The sequence below is a fragment of the Bos grunniens genome, chromosome 20 (assembly GCF_055505025.1).
Source record: "Bos grunniens cultivar Pamir isolate PY7600 chromosome 20, Bosgru_T2T1.0, whole genome shotgun sequence".
Lineage (NCBI taxonomy): Eukaryota > Metazoa > Chordata > Mammalia > Artiodactyla > Bovidae > Bos > Bos grunniens.
In genome coordinates this window covers 43,880,328-43,886,290 of record NC_141184.1, presented here as the reverse complement: position 1 = coordinate 43,886,290, position 5,963 = coordinate 43,880,328, and the positions used below count along the sequence as shown (strand labels likewise).

At 38.2% G+C, this 5,963-nt stretch overlaps 1 non-coding gene across 1 annotated transcript; it reads left to right on the top strand.

The window, feature by feature from the left end:
* Window positions 1-2,804: 2,804 nt before the first annotated feature.
* On the top strand, window positions 2,805-2,911 carry LOC147350324 (U6 spliceosomal RNA). Its single transcript, XR_015149318.1, has one exon. It is a non-coding gene; the product is annotated as a U6 spliceosomal RNA (small nuclear RNA).
* Window positions 2,912-5,963: the final 3,052 nt, after the last annotated feature.

Genomic DNA, 5,963 nt, shown 5'->3' with positions numbered 1-5,963 from the left:
GCCTCCTTTCTCAATTTGGAACCAATTTTTCCATATACAGTTCTAACTGTTGTTTCTTGACATGCATACAGGTTTCTCAGGAAACAGATAAGGTGGTCTGGTACTCCCATCTCTTTAAAAGAGTTTTAGTTTTCCACACTTTGCTGTGATCCACACAATCAAAGACTTTAGCATAGTCAATGAGGCAGAAGTAGATATTTTTCTGGAACTCCCTTTTTTCCCCATGATCCATCAAATTTTAACAATTTGATCTCTGGTTCCTCTGCCTCTTTGAAACTCAATTTGTACATCTGGAAGTTCTTGGTTAATGTACTGCTGAATCCTTTCTAGAAGGATTTAGAGCGTAAATTTGCTAGCACGTGAGTTGAATGCAATTGTACAGTAGTTTGAACATTCTTTGGCATTGCCCTTCTTTGGGATTGGAATGAAAACTGACTTTTCAGCCCTATGACCACAACTGAGTTTTCCAAATTTGCTGGCATATTGAGTGCAGCACTTTAACAGCATCATCATTTAGAATTATAAATAGCTCAACTGGAATTCCATCATCTCTGCTAGCTTTGTTCATAGTAATGTTTTACTTCCTGAACTTCACACTCCAGGATATCCAGCTCTAGGTGACTGACCAAACCATCATGGTTATCTGGATCATTAAGATCTTTTTTGTATAGTTCTTTTCTGTATTCTTACCACCTCTTCTTGGTCATTTTTGCTTCTGTAAGGTCTTACTGCTTCTGTCCTTTATCGTGCCCATCCTTGCATGAAGTGTCCCTTGATACCCCCAGTTTTCTTGAGGAGATCTCCAGTCTTTCCCATTCTGTTCTTTTCCTCTACTTCTTTGCTTTGTTCATTAAAGAAGGCCTTCTTGCCTCTCCTTGCCATTCTCTGAAACTGCATTCAGTTGGGTTTATCTTTCCCTTTCCCCCTTGCCTTTTGCTTCTCTTCTTTCTTCAGCTCCTCAGGAAGGAGGAGTAAAACCTCCTCAGACAACCACTTTGTCTTCTTGCATTCTTTTTCTCGGGGATGATTTTGGTCACTGCCTCCTGTTCAGTGTTAAGACCCTCCATCCATAGTTCTTTAGGCACTCTGTCTACCAGGTCTAATCCCTTGAATCTATTTGTTACCTCCACTGTATAATTATAAGGAGTTTGATTTAGGTCATACTTGAATGGTCTAGTAGTTTCCCTACTTTCTTAAAATAAAGTCTGAATTTTGCCATAAGGAGTTCATGATCTGAGCCACAGTCAACTCTTAGTCTTGTTTTTGCTGACTGTGTAAAACTTCTCTATCTTTGACTGCAAAGAACATATTCAATCAGATTTTGATTTTGACCATCTGGTGATGTCCATGTATAGAGCTGTCTCTTGGGTTGTTGGAAAGGATGTTTGCTATGACCAATGTGTTCTCTTGACAAAGCTCTGTTAAGTTTTGCCCTATTATTAACTTGCCTGTTACTCTGGGTTTCTCTTAACTTCCTACTTTTGCATTCCAAGCCCCTATGATGAAAAGGACATCTTTTTTTGGTGTTAATTCTCAAAGATGTTGTAGGTCTTCTTGAAAGAGTCAATTTTTTGGCATCAGTGATTGTGGCATAGACTTGGGTTACTGTAATGTTGAATGGTTTGCCTTGGAAAGGAACTGAGATTATTGTGTTGCTTTTAGATAATCATGGTTCCTTTCTTTATGTTTACAAAGCAACAAATTTCTATGTAGATAATCTCTAATAAATTATCCTTGTTTTGAATTTAATTATGCCTTCTTATAGTTCAGTTTCTTGCTATCTTAAGAACAATTCTATATTATAGTAGGAAGAAACACCCCTGCTAACCAAGCCAAAATTAGACACCTAGAATGCAATTTTTTATTCCAAACCTTTCCGGTTATCTTAGCACTTTTGTCTGCCAGTCTCAATACACCCTCTACTAATCTTTCCCTCTGAATGTACTCTTCCTCTAAAACACATGAAGAGGAAAAGGAGAGAGAGGAGATATCAGTGAGGAAAAAGGTGCTTCATGGATTAAAATGTGAATTTAGACTTTGAGTTGTCTGGATGCATTGCTAAAGTAGAAAATTTTCTAAAATGTGAATAGTTTTATTCTAAGCTGGGAGAGGAAGATTGTGTGGACACTAGATCCAGAGTGTAGACATCTATTTCCTCATGATCTACAATTCTGAATACTCTCTGTAAGACTCCAAAATTTCTGCAAAAAATAATAAAAAGGAAACCTTTACCTACATAGTTGTCACTACCTTCTAACAAGTCTATGTCAAATTTTATCTTCTTTCAGGCCTCCTTTTTTTTCCAGAATTAATTTTTTTAAAATATGAATTTTATTTCTCTATTCCCATCTCATTATATGTAAGTCCAAGCTCTTGAGAAAGCGATAGTTGCTCAGCCACGTCTGACTCTTTGTGTCTCCACGGACTGTAGCCTGTCAGACTTCTCTGTCCATGGAATTGTCTAGGCAAGAATACTGGAGTGGATTGCCATGCTCTCCTCCAAGGGATCTTCCCAATCCAGGAGTCTAACTCAGGTCTCCTGCATTGCAGGCAGACTCGTTATCATCTGAGCCACCAAGGAAGCTGTCAAAAGGGGCTTATAAAAATCAATCTCTTAAAAGGGGCTTAGAATGCCCTTTGGCTTCTTGTTCCTTCCTATCTCTTTAGCCTCATCTTTTTCAGCTTCCTTACCTCAGTCTTCAACAACACAGAAAACAATTTTAGATACTCTGCTTTCATATATAAGTTGTTACCCCCATGTTAAGTCTGATGAGTTCCTGTTCTCCCTTCAAACACCAGCTAACGTGCTCACTTCAGCAGCACAAAGAGTAATATTAGAACCACACAGAGGAGATGAGCAAGGCCCCCAGACAAAGATGGCATGCAAATCTGTGAAGAATTCTGTGTTTTCATACTGTGTGATTCCACTCATAGGAGGTACATGCAGTTGTCAAAATCATGAAGACAGAGAAGAGAAAAGTGGTTAGGGTGGAGGAGGAGAGGGTAGTTATTGTTCAGTAGGTGAAATACCAGTTTTGCAAAGTGAAACATTCTGTGGAGGGATGATGGTGATAGTAGCCCCGCAGTGTGCATGTACCTACTGCCACTAAACTGCATGCTTAAAGTTAGTTAAGGAGGTAAACTTCATCTTATGTATATTTCGCCAAAATTAAAAAAAAAAAAAAAACTGAAATTCCAGTCTCCTTTTCTCTGTACCCTTCCCATTCCCAGGATGAGTTATGCATTTCCGTTATTTAATCAGTATATTAAAATAGCTGCACCTAAGTGAATGTCAAGAAGGCTAATCTTGAACCCCCTGCAGTTTAATATTCAAATATATGGTCAGACAATATAAATTTGTGAAAGATTGCCTGAGTGAAATACAATCCATGTGTTTCTATAGATCCAAAGCAATTCATACTTGAAATGAGCCACACAAGCAGATCTTCATACATCTGGACCATATGGTTTATTCTCTTGTAAAACTGCTTTTATTAAATGTAATTGGCCATTATGTCATCATTGACCCATGCTTAAAGCCGCTGTAAGAAAGTCAGCCATGAAATCCATTTAGTATACAGGTGTGTTAAGAGTGGTGTACTGTTGTTATTTCAGTATCTATGAGGAAAAACACTTTAGTTTTGGCACCAAGAATACCTTTGTTTTAATTTTCTTTGGAGGTAATATGAATAATGCTATTAATTTTCTCATTTTTCTATCCTCTTCAGAAACCAGAAAAGCCAACTGGTGGCTTGTTCTAGAGTTTTCTAGATCTTAGCTATACTATTCTGTATAGCCATTTGCTGTTGACTTCAAATTAACCATTAAAACTTTTTTTCCCCTCCAAATCCACTTCATTATTTGTGTTGCCTTTTATTTCATCTTGTTTCAGACCACTTTAAATCCATTTTTAAATAAATGAGGAATAAATGAACTAGTAAAAGTAACTAATAAATTCACCTTCCCTCCAAGTTCCTACTAAATATTGCATATATTTCTAGAATTGTTTTTATCACTGTTTATTTGCATTTCATGTGTGTTATTCACAGTGAACAATATAGTCTTTTAATGCGTGATCTGTATCTTACTATAGTATTGTTTATCTCAGCAAAATTAGAATGCCTATGGAATAATATGCCTGTAAGTAAGTCTATTAGATTAAATTGATGTCTAAAAAGAAATTAAAAAAATAGTAACTCTTGAAATCAGAATGTAATTTATTCATCTTTTTAACACACATGCCAATTTTTTGCTAATGGTAAAAGCTGAAGACTCAGATAATCTGCTGAAAGAATTCCCAGTCTTAAACAAATTCTCATTTATTCTATTTCTTGTGACTATTAGCATTCATCCAAGTATTCAACTCAATTCTTGCTCTTTGTGGTGTGTATGTGTGTGTGGTGTAGCAGACTACAGTTATAGTAGACGCATGGTTTTTCCAATAGTCATGTATGGATGTGAGACTTGGACCATAAAGAAAGCTGAGTGCCAAAGAATTAATGTTTTTGAACTATGGTGCTAGAGAACACTCTTGAGAGTCCCTTGGACTGCAAGGAGATCAAACCAGTTAATCCTCAAGGAAATCAATCCTGAATATTCATTGGAAGGACTGATGCTAATGCTGAAGCTCCAATCCTTTGGCCACCTAAATGTAAAGAGCCAACTCATTGGAACAGACCCTGATGTTAGGAAAGATTGAAGGCAGGAGAAGGACAGAAGATGAGATGGTTTGATGGCATCTCCAACTCAATGGACATGAGTCTGAGCAAGCTCCAGGATATGGTGAAGGACAGGGAAGGCTGGTGTGCTGCATTCCATGGGGTCACAAAGAGTTGGACACAACTGAGCAACTGAAGAACAACAGCCCAGCATAGTTGCATAAACATATCTCTGTTTCTCTCGATAAATAGATTGTTGTTTAGTCACTAAGTTGTGTCTATCTCTTTTGCGAGATAGCCTCCCAGGCTCCTCTGTCCATGGGATTTCCCAGGTAAGAATACTGGATTAGGTTGCCATTTCCTTCTCCAGGGGATCTTCCAGACCCAAGGATCAAACTCACCCCTCCTGTCTTGGCAGGCGGATTCTTTACCACTGAGCCACCTGGGAAGTTCCTACTCCACAGCTTGCCTCTGTTCAATTGTATCCCTATTAATGGCTTTATCTAGAAAATGCCAGCCCACTTTCCCTAAACATCATATCCAACTTGCCCTTGGACAGGGAGCATGATTTCCCCAGCTGAACTTGTTGCTGTCCACCCTTGGTTACTCCTCCTCTTAAGCCCCTGCTCCTCATGATTGGCATCTCCAGCTTCCTGTCCCCCAAGCCTGACCCTTGGAACTGACGAGTATCTCATCCTCCTCTTTTACTGTTTTTCCCCACAACTAGCCTATCGCCAACTCCTTCTCATCTCACCTTCTAAGTACTTCTGAAATTCTCTCTTCAGAGTCATTCTACCAACCTCATATCCTGCAGAATTTTAGATGAGAACCAGGATTATTTCAATAATCTCCTAAAATTCATCCTTTTTATTTTGACTGCTGTTATTTGAAAGGCAAATATTACCATGTATCCTATCTGCTTAAAACTCATTCTTGACTGTCTACCATTCATGAATTCATGGTTTCCTCATTAGCATGGCAAGTGAAGTTTGTGTCCCAGGAGTAAACCTGTAGCTATGTGTTAGCCACTTGGATTTCTCTGCTCACACTACAGTGGTTCAAGTCTTCAGGAGTTTGCTAGCACCATTCTCTTTACCTGAGGGATTCTTTCTTCCCTTCTTCACCCTGCCAGGTAATAGAGTATAGATTTTAAGATCAAACAAATGCAGGTTTAGGTTTCAACTCCACTACTGATGTTCCTGTAATTTAAATGACAGAACAAGTCAAAACACTACTGATGCTTCTTTGCATGAGAATCATTACCAAACCAACTTGTTTAATTAATTCATAAAAAAATTTTTTTTG